The sequence below is a fragment of the Tupaia chinensis genome, unplaced genomic scaffold (genome assembly GCF_000334495.1).
Source record: "Tupaia chinensis unplaced genomic scaffold, TupChi_1.0 Scaffold000392_1, whole genome shotgun sequence".
Classification (NCBI taxonomy): domain Eukaryota; kingdom Metazoa; phylum Chordata; class Mammalia; order Scandentia; family Tupaiidae; genus Tupaia; species Tupaia belangeri.
The window spans coordinates 5,384,660-5,394,650 of NW_006159894.1; the positions used below are offsets into that span (position 1 = coordinate 5,384,660).

The window sequence follows — 9,991 nt, forward strand, 5'->3', positions numbered from 1 at the left end:
GGCAAATCAAATGTGGTTGGTCACCCTAAGTGGACAAGTGCGTGTGTGGTTACTTTATCCCAATATATACGCTTCCTGCTAGTGCATGCATTTCTACAAGTGGTAAAGAAAGTGCAGTTTGTGCTCCTATTCACTGTATTGAACATTTTTCAGAAGTTATAACTAGCAATTCATCATCCAAAAAAAAAAAAAAATCAAGGCTTCCAATGTCAGCAGACCAACTTTTTAAAAAAATGTTTTCTTTAATTATTTTATTTATCTTTATCCATTTATTTATTTATTTTTATTTGACCATAGAGGGATAGAATGAGAGAGAAAGTGAGAAAGCAAGCTGCCAGAGCAGACCAACTTTGAATTCAGAAATATTCTCTATTTTTGTCAGGAATCTAGGATCCAATAGTTTGTGTTCTTGGAACAAATATGTCTCAGCTGGTTCAGGCTGCCATAATGAAATACTGAAGACTTAGTGACTTAAGCAAAATAAATTGATTTTTTCACAGTTCTTGACGGTGGAAGTCTGAGGTTGGGGTGCCAGTATGGTCAGGTTCTGGAGAAGGTGCTCCTGCTGGCTTGCACTCTGCTGCCTCATTGCTTGGTGCTTTCCTTGCGTGTGCTTGTGGAGATAGCGATCTCTCTACTTCTCTTCTGATAAGATCACCAATTCTAGCAGATTAGGACCCTCCCCTATAACCTCGTTTAACTTTCATTACTTCCTAAAGCCCTGTCTCCAAACAGTCACATTGGGGTTTTAATATATGAACTTTGAGAGGACATAATTCAATCCCTAGCAAAATGCTGCTATATTTTTAAATGGTGATCACATCAAGTCTGGGACCTCTGAATTTGCTTTCTAGTTTTAGCCTACAGCTTCACGTTCCTTAGCACTGGGAATGATCTCCCCCCCCAACAGCGGTGGCAACTTCTTTGGCATTTAAAAAAATATGTATTATTATTTTTTAATTTTCTGTAGGGCATGTGTGCTCACCAGAGAGGCAGAGACAGAGAGAGAGAGAGAGAGAGAGAGAAAGGGAAAGTGAGAAAGCAAGCTGCCAGGTCATGCAAAAGCCCAGCATTTTACTACCATGCCACCTGCTGGCCCCTTAGCATTGGGTTTATTTGATATTTTATTTCATTTTTTTAGGCTTGAATACATCTTTCTTAATCAAAATAGGAATCATTACAATCAACACATTTCTGCCAACAAGAAATAAGTTTGTTTATTACTGTAGTGTAAAAATCCACGCTTTGGGATTCAACAAACTCTTGGAAAGCATTTTCTGTATCCTGCTGGTTGTGGAAGCATTTTCCTATAAAAAGTTGTCAAGATGCTTGAAGAAATGGCAGTCGGTTGGCAAGAGTTAAGGTGAATACGGTGGACAAAACTTTGTAGGCGAATTTGTTCAACTTTTGAAGCATTGCTTCTGTGATGTTGGGTCAAATATAGTAGAGCAGAATTGGGCCCTTGCTGTTGACTGATGCCTGCTGCAGGCCTTGCAGTTTTGGTGCATCTCATCAACTTCCTGAGTATACTTCTCAGATGTTATGGTTTCCCTGGGGTTCAGAAAGCTGCAGTGGATAAGATCAGCAGCAGACCACCACCCTGTGACCATGACCTCTTTCTGTGTAAGTTTACCTTTGGGAAGTGCTTTGGACCTTCTTCTCAGTCCAGCCACTGAGCTGGTCATTGCTACTTGTCGTATAAATTCCACTTTTCATTGCATGTCGCAATACAGTTGAGAAACCGGTCATTGTTGCATAGAATAAGGGATGACAACACTTCTAAATGAGTCTTTTTGATTTCAGTCAGCTTATGAGGTACCCCCTTATCGAGCCTTTTCACCTCCCCAATTTACTTCTAATTCCGAACAACCTTAAAATGGTCAGCATGGACGTCCTTGGCAACTTCTCATGTAGTTGTAAGAGGATCTGCTTCGATGACTACTCTCAAATGAGCATTGTCAACTTCTGATGGCCAGCCAGTATGCTCCTCATCTTTAAGGCTTTCATCTCCTTTGCAAAACTTCTTGCACCACCACTGCTCTGCATGTTCATTAGCAGTTCCTAGGCCAAATACACTGGTGATGTTGCCAGTTGTCTCCACTACTTTTTGACCTATTTTGAACTCGAATAAGAAAATTGCTCCAATTTGCCTTTTGTCTAACATCATTTCCATAGTCTGCAAGAACTTATTCCTGCCTGCCTGATATCCACCTGCATTTCTGCTCCCATAGCAGTCTGGCTCCCCAGAGTTCCCCAAGGCCAGGGAGCACCTCTTTCACCTTTCGAAAACCAAGTTCAGAGACAGCAACACCACACCGCACCCTAACTAGCATCTGAAGTGGCACAAAGCAAGCAACTTCCCTGGCATTGAGTTTTAGAAATAGGTCAGCTGGGTCAGCCAGGTGGCATGGCGGCTAAAGTGGCTGGATTCCACATGGCCAACTGTGTGTTTAGAGTCTTAGTCTCAGTGACTTGAAAAACATGCCAGGCATGTGTGTGTGTGCCCCAAACCCTGAATTGAGGGAGAAAGGGAGGAAAACGGATTTCAATGTGGTCATACCCACGGAGGGTGCTCTCTCTCTCTCTTCACCCCCCCTTCTTTCCCCACAGCAAGTGCATGTATCCTATAGTAAATTAAAAACAAATAAAAACAACAGACTAGCACTAGCAACTAATTGGTGCCCAATTCCTTCTTGCAGGCAGGAGAGATCAGAGAAATAGGGTTAGAAAGAGAAAACAGAACTCTGTGAACCTGCATCAGGTGCCCAAAGTAGCATGCCCTCTTTTTAAAAAAAATCTTCTTCCTATTTTCAGCTTGTTTATTTATCTATTCCATAAGAGGGAGAGGTAGAGAGAGAAAGACAGGCACTCCCAACAATGTTTTCACACCCTGAGCCTGGATCACAGGCGCATGTGTGCCTAGCATGTTCAGAGAGGTCCTGGGATGAGACCCCAGAACCCTTCCCACGTGGGTTCAGCTGTGCTATGGCTGCATCACTGGCAAGGTCCAAAAGTGGCAGTGTCATCCCAGGAAACCCTGCTGCAAGGTCTAGGCATGCCCTTTCCTCTCTCTGCTACCACTGTTGGAAGTCACCCAGGCGAAGGTGGAAGTTGAGAGTTGAGTTGGAGGCAACCTCAAACACATTTCTGTTCTTTATGTCTTTTCCTTTGGGCTTCATTCTTCATGATGAGAACAAAGACTTTGAGTGTATTATATTCATGACCTGGCAGAATGGTTCAGTGCCCTTTCATATCCAATCTGGCTTAACAATACTTGAGAGAAGTGCATCTCAAAATCCCATGGGCAGAGATCATCCAAGGACCTTGTCAAAATGCACATTCTGAGTTGATGGATCTGAGGATCTGCCTTTCTAATGAGCTCCCAGTTTTGCTGATGATGCTTTTCTGAGGCCACCTTTGAGTAGTAAGTCTTAAAACAATCCTGATAAATTGCCTCAAAAATGCTCCCTGGTTTGGTCTAGAGTTGGAAGTAAGCTTGTACGTTTACACATAGATTTCTTGTCAATAGAGCTGCAAGTCTTCCTACAGTTTGCTCCTTTGTTTCCTCCAGAGATTAACTTCACCAGCAAACCTTTCTTTTCTTCCCCAGGTAACCCCCGTCCTTGTCCTTCTGCACATTCTTCCTCTCCAACTCCAGGGAAAATTGTGTTTCTGGGGTCCATTTGTGACTTACAGGACTTGGGCAGATTCCCCAGGGGAAAATGTGAAACAGTTAATCCCAAGCAGATCCTGAATTGCTGCTCAAGCCGTGGAGAACCTGAGGGCAACACTGACTGCAGAATATCAATTTATTTCTTAAGACTGTTTTGCCCAAAAGCCATCACGTAGCAGCTCTCAGTATCGCCAAACTGGCACGGCCTGAACACTGCTGGTCTATTTTGACTTCATTTTTAGGTTCTTCATTAAAATCATACACTCATAATTATACTGACACAGAGTTCTTGTATCCTGATCTGTCAAGGATTATAAGACTAAGGAAAAGGATTGACATTAGACTGTTTTAATGATTTTCTATGCAAAATGGTCTGAAGAAATAAACATATAAAAAATAGCTTACCGACTTGCTTCCATATATGGTTTAGGATCTTTTCTGAAAATCACCTCTATAAAGAAGGAAAAAAATCATATCCTTAACCATGATTCCAGCCAGGCTAATGTGGAAAATTTTACCTTCTCTTTCCTCAATTTCTCATCTCATCCTTACCATCACACACCTCTATGAAATCTCTTCTTTTATGAATACCCAGTTGTCTCATTCTGTCTTTCTCCCCACTACTGACAATTTGTTCTCAAGAAGACCATTTTTATCTGCATATGAATCTGAGTCATTGTTATTTTTTCCTCTCATGGGCATGTGTTACAGCCTCATCTCTGACTATGGAAAGGACCTGGTTGCCTGGGAAATAATTTCAGGGAGTAGGCAGTTCACAGTGGGTGACCTCCTGGAAGAGTCTTTGAGATCAGCAACAAGGACTGACTCTTGTTGGGTGTATTGTGCTTGGTACCTTAGGGTAATCTTCTAGGGCTGCCATAACAAATATTATAGCCCAGGTGGCTTAAACAACAGAAAAGTATTTTGTCAGTGTTGTGGAGATTGTAAATCTCTACCCACAGTGTTGGCAGATTGGTTTTTCCAAAGGCTTTTCTCTTTGGCCTCAAGATGGCCTCCTTTTTCTGTGTCTTCACACATGGCCTTTCTCTCCTTGCTGGTGTCCCTGATGTCTCTTTCTCTCTTTTATAAAACTCGCCATATTGGACTAAGGTCCCACCCTTGGGACCTCATGTGATCTCTTGGAAGGCCCTATCTCATATACAGCCACATTGAGTGTTACAATTTCAATACATGCATTTGTAAGGCAACACTGCTTGATCCATTACAGCCTCTATATATGCCCTCATTGTTCACATGACGTGTGGATGTTTCCTTTAGGAAAATGCCCGAGTTTGATTCCTAAGATAACTCCCTACTTAACAATGTGTTGACTGGTGGGTTTCAGGGTAGATTGGCTCATAGATTCTACCCCAGCAAGGCCATCAAGAGATAATTGCTGGCTTGTTTCTCTTGTGTGGAGTCTAACCTTTTAGTCTCTTTAGGAAAAAGAGAAGGAAACTTGGGCAATCAAGGGCAATCATTTTACAGAGTCTGCCCTGGCAGTTATCTCAAGAGAAAGTCAACAAAGCTGGTGAAGTAAGCATAATTGTGTAGGTCAATTCCTGTTTGCTTTCAAGTCCATTCACTGTCCTTCTCTGCTCTGTACTACAGGGGACCATGTTTCCCAGACTCCCTTGTTCTCTGTCTCCTGGGTAGGTCCCAGGGGGATACTCTGGTGGAAAGCTGAAGGATAGGAATTGGAGAGATTCCAAGGCATTTCTCCTCCTTTTCCCACTCTTGCTGTATCTCTGGCAATAGCAGCATCTCTTCCAGGACTCAAGTTTGAGTGAGGCAGACCCCCTCTCAGACAGCCCTGCTCCTGGACTGTGATAACAGCTCTTCTCACACTGTGCCTCCAGCCCAGAGGTGGCAGCACCTTCCTGTTGTTGTGAACCTCCGAATTGTCTCCCTCACCCGTTTTGGCTTCTTCAGCTCTTCCATTCTGGGATAACTAATTTCCCAAATCAAATTCCTTATGCTCAAAAGTCCCAAAGTGGTTCTTGTTTTTTAGCTAATATAATAAACATTAAACCTATTTCATACTGTCAGAATAAAAGGAGAGAGTGAGAGCTCAGCATGTAAGTGTGAAAACATAGAAAATATTAAAATAAATATCAGAAATAATGGATTTTATCTATAATATATTACTTGGAAATGGAAGCCCTAAATATGCTTTAATGCATACATAATTCAGCAATAATACAAATCACCTCTAAATCCCAGTTTCAGTTGAGTTTGATGTTCTTTTCTAGAAAGAGGATGAAGTGGAAAGAGCACAGGACTGGGGGAGGGGAGCCTAAAGGCATGGATTTATGCCTGTCACCTATGTGTCTTGAGTGTATCATTTTCTTCTAAGGGTCTCAGCCTTCACATTCGTAAACTGAGGTGGTTCAGCAAGATACTGCCTAAGGCCCCCATAGCTCTCACTGCTTAGGGCACTTAAAGGTTTAATTTGCTTTTTATCTTAGAGAGAAGGAAAAGAGTGGACTACTCTCCTTCCTTTAAAATGAAAATTGCAGACCTAGCCACAGTGGCACAGGTAGGAGAATGAGGCTGTATGATGACTGAGGCTACATGGGAGGCCCAGATTCAGTTCCCAGCTTAATCTAAGAAGGCCAGATATGGTGGCATGTACCTATTATCTTAGCAAACTGGGAGGTTGGAACAGGAGGATCACAATATGGCAAGACTTTGTCAAAAATCTCTCTCTTGGGACCAGCAGTTGGCATAATGACTATGTAACTGGACTCCCACATAGTTGACCAAGGTTCAAGTCCTGGACCGGGTGGCTTAAACTCACGCCAGGCGTGTGTGCTTACATGCCCAAGATCCCAAGAGAAGAATGGAGAAGAGATTGCGGTGTGGCCATCCCCCCTGGGGGAGGGGATTTCTCACTTTCTGTCTCTTTGTCTCTCTCTGTCTTTCTGGTGAGCCCACGTGCCCTATAGCAAAAACCCCTCAAAAAAGAAAATCTCTCTTTCTTTCCCTCTCTCTCATAAAACAAAAAATAAAGGTACAGAGATTATAAAGTCCCATATGACTAGCCTGATTAGAAAGCCAACTTTTTTGTTTCTGAATTTCCACTCCCCAATTATTTCTAAGGATGGCCAATTCTCTTGGAGGGTTAGGGTTAAACTGGTCCATGAATACAGAACACCATAATGTGTGAATTAGCAGAAGTGCAGGGTGGGGCAGGGGATTAGTCCCCTCCCCAGACAAGGAAATGTGCAAAGAGGTTGATAGAAGATGAGTACATCCCCTTTAGATAGAAGGAGTTCAGCTTGTTACATCAGATGATGTATGCAAGAAAGAACTGAGTTCTGGGACCAGCAGTTAGCATAATGGCTATGTCACTGGACTCCCACATAGTTGACTGCGGTTCGAGTCCCGGGCCCAGTGGCTTAAACTCACGCCAGGCGTGTATGCGTGCGTGCCCAAGATCCAGAGAGGAGAATGGAGGAGAAGGGATTGTGGCGTGGCCATCTCCCCTGGGGGATGATTTCTTGCTTTCTGTCTTTCTCTCTCTCTGTGTCTGTCTGGCGAGTGCACACACCCTACAGTAAAAACCTCTCCAAAAAAAAAGAAAAAGAAAGAACTGAGTTCTGTTTGAATAGGCATTATGTTAGTTAAGGGTACTAGAGACAGGCACATCTAAATTGAAATCTTGGTTCTCTTACCAGAAGAGCACCTTTGGACTATTAATTGGCTATTCCAAAACTGTCCCCATATCTGCAAAATGTATCTAATGCAGTAAATGGTTCTCGGCTGGGTACAATAATAAATTCCCTTCTCTACAGGAACATTTGATAATATCTAGAAACATTTTTGATTGACAGGAGTGAGGAAAAGGGAGGTTACCAACATCTGTAGATAGAGGCTGTTAAACATTCCACAATGCACAGGACAGTCCCCACAACAAAGACTCATCATGTACAGTGAATGAATGTAAATAAATAAATTTAAATAAAAATTTAAAAAAATCATCTAGCCTGAAAATGTTAATAGTATCAAAGTTGAAAACCCTGGTATGAGCCAGCCCATGGCCTGGCGATTAAGGCAGCTGAGGTCCCACGTGGCCAACTGCACATGTTGAATCCTGGACCCAATGGCTTGGAAAATATGCTGGGCATGTGTGTGTGAGCCCAAAATCCTGAAAGGAAGGAGTTATGGAGAAGGGATTGTGTGGTGACCATTCCCCATTAGGGGTGCTTTTGCTCTCTCTCTCTTCCTTTTTTCTCTCTCTCTCTCTCTTTCTCCCTTTCTCTCTCCAGCAAGTAAACATGCCTTCTGGAAAATTTTAAAAATAATCCTGATCTGTGGGTAGTACCTACTGTGTGTGTGTGTGTGCTATAAATCTGGTATACTCTATGACATATGGTGGGTCATAAGTACAGATAACAGTAAAATGAGGCAAGTTTTAGATTTTAAACAAGAATTAATAACCAAGGGTTCAATATGGCAAAGGTGATGATTTGGGATAATAATGCAAGAGGAACAGAACGGAAGTACAGAAATGGAAAGCAGAGAGGCCAGAGTGATGATCCTCAGTGTTTCTGTACCTCAGTCTTAGCCATCATTTATGAAAGAATTGAAACACTGAACATTTATTCAAATTAAAACGCCAAAATACTTAGCAGTAATTACAATGCCTCGCACTGTGTCTAAATGTTATCTCACAATTCCCCTGGACACTCTCAGAACTGGATTATATTGGACTATTTATCTCTCTGATCAATACTGATTAGATATACATGCAGCAGCATTCTTACATGCTCATTAACTGTGCAATCTTTCATAGGTGCCAGCTTACCTTTACAGTCCACTCATTCCTCTTCCTCAGAGGCAGACGTACAACACTGTGCTTCATGTCGCAAGCCCTGTTGTTTCTTCAGTCTGATGCACATTGCCATAATATGCACTTTAAAATCCAAAATTGATTTTTTGTGCTGACCAAAGTGTAGTGCTTGAGCAAGGATGCTTTGGGCTGCACAAACAGAAGAGCCTAAGAGTTAGCAAACTTTTTTCTTCAATGGCCAGATAGTAAATATTTGGGGTTTTGCAGGCCAGTCCTGTTGATATGCTCTCCCTCTTCTCTACTCTTCCTGCTCCTCCTCTCTTTCATCTACCTTCTTTCCTTCCTTAAAAACAAACAAACAAGAAACAAACTATATATATATATGTATATATATATACGTATATATATATATAATTGTGGAATTCACAGGCACAAGGATTTAGTCTTTCTAAAAATCTTTTGAAGGTTGAAGGTTATTATCCTCATTTTACAGAGGAGAAGAGGAGACACAAAGAGGTAAATGGATGCCTCAAGGTCATGCAGATGGTAAGTGGTGAAAAGGCTTTGAACTCAGCAATCTATTCATAGGGCCCATGTTCTCGACTCCCATCCTGCACTCCTCTCTTGTCATCAAGGACCCAGTACATGCCATTTGTCTACTCTGTCTACGTTGGTTTTATCATAGGCTGGTCTCTCTGATCCTGGGATGGTTGCCTAAGTTTCAGGCATCCTATGTAAACAATAGCACTCAGCTGAAGACAAATCAATCCTTTTTTGTATTTCTTTTTATAAAAATTAACTTTATTGAGATAACATTTACAGGCATAAAATATATACCCACGTCAAGTGTATAGTTCAATAATGTGTACACTCTATAACCATCACTACGATTAAGATGAGAAAACATTTTCATCAATCAATTTCCCTTGTGCTTACTTGTAGTCAGTGCGTTCTCCCACTCCCAGCTAGAAGCAACTATTGATTTGCTTTCTGTCACAATAGATTAGATTTACCTTTTGAATAATTTTACATAAAAGCAACCATACATTAGCTGTTGTTTTGTGTCTGTTTTATTTCACTCAGCATTTTAATGAGCTCTACCCATGGTACTGCATCTATCAGCATTTAGTTTCTCTTTATTAATGCCTAATATTACATGTTATGAGAAACCATGATTTATTTATCCATTCACTGTTGGTGGACATTTGGGTTTCCAGTTTGGGGAGACTACAAGTATGCTATATTTCTAGCACTTGTGCAGTCTTTGAGCAGATGTGCATTTTAATTTCACATGGGTAAATACCTAGGAATAAAATGACTGAGTCAGATGCTTAATGTGTGTCTAACTTGAGGACGTAGGCTGCAGTCCCGACCCTTCTGAACCTCCTCGATCCCCACCGTTCCTCCTTGGACCCCAGGTTGGTTGCCTGGGACTTTAAGGCGAACCCCCACCCCACCCCACCTGCAATCCGGATCGAGCCGGCCAGCAGTTCCGGACACCAGGCGGACTGAGGCTACAGGCC

At 42.0% G+C, this 9,991-nt stretch overlaps 1 pseudogene; it reads right to left on the reverse strand.

The window, feature by feature from the left end:
• Nucleotides 1-1,158: 1,158 nt before the first annotated feature.
• On the reverse strand, nt 1,159-8,540 carry LOC102479468 (histone-lysine N-methyltransferase SETMAR-like; annotated as a pseudogene).
• Between the last annotated feature and the right edge of the window lie 1,451 nt (nt 8,541-9,991).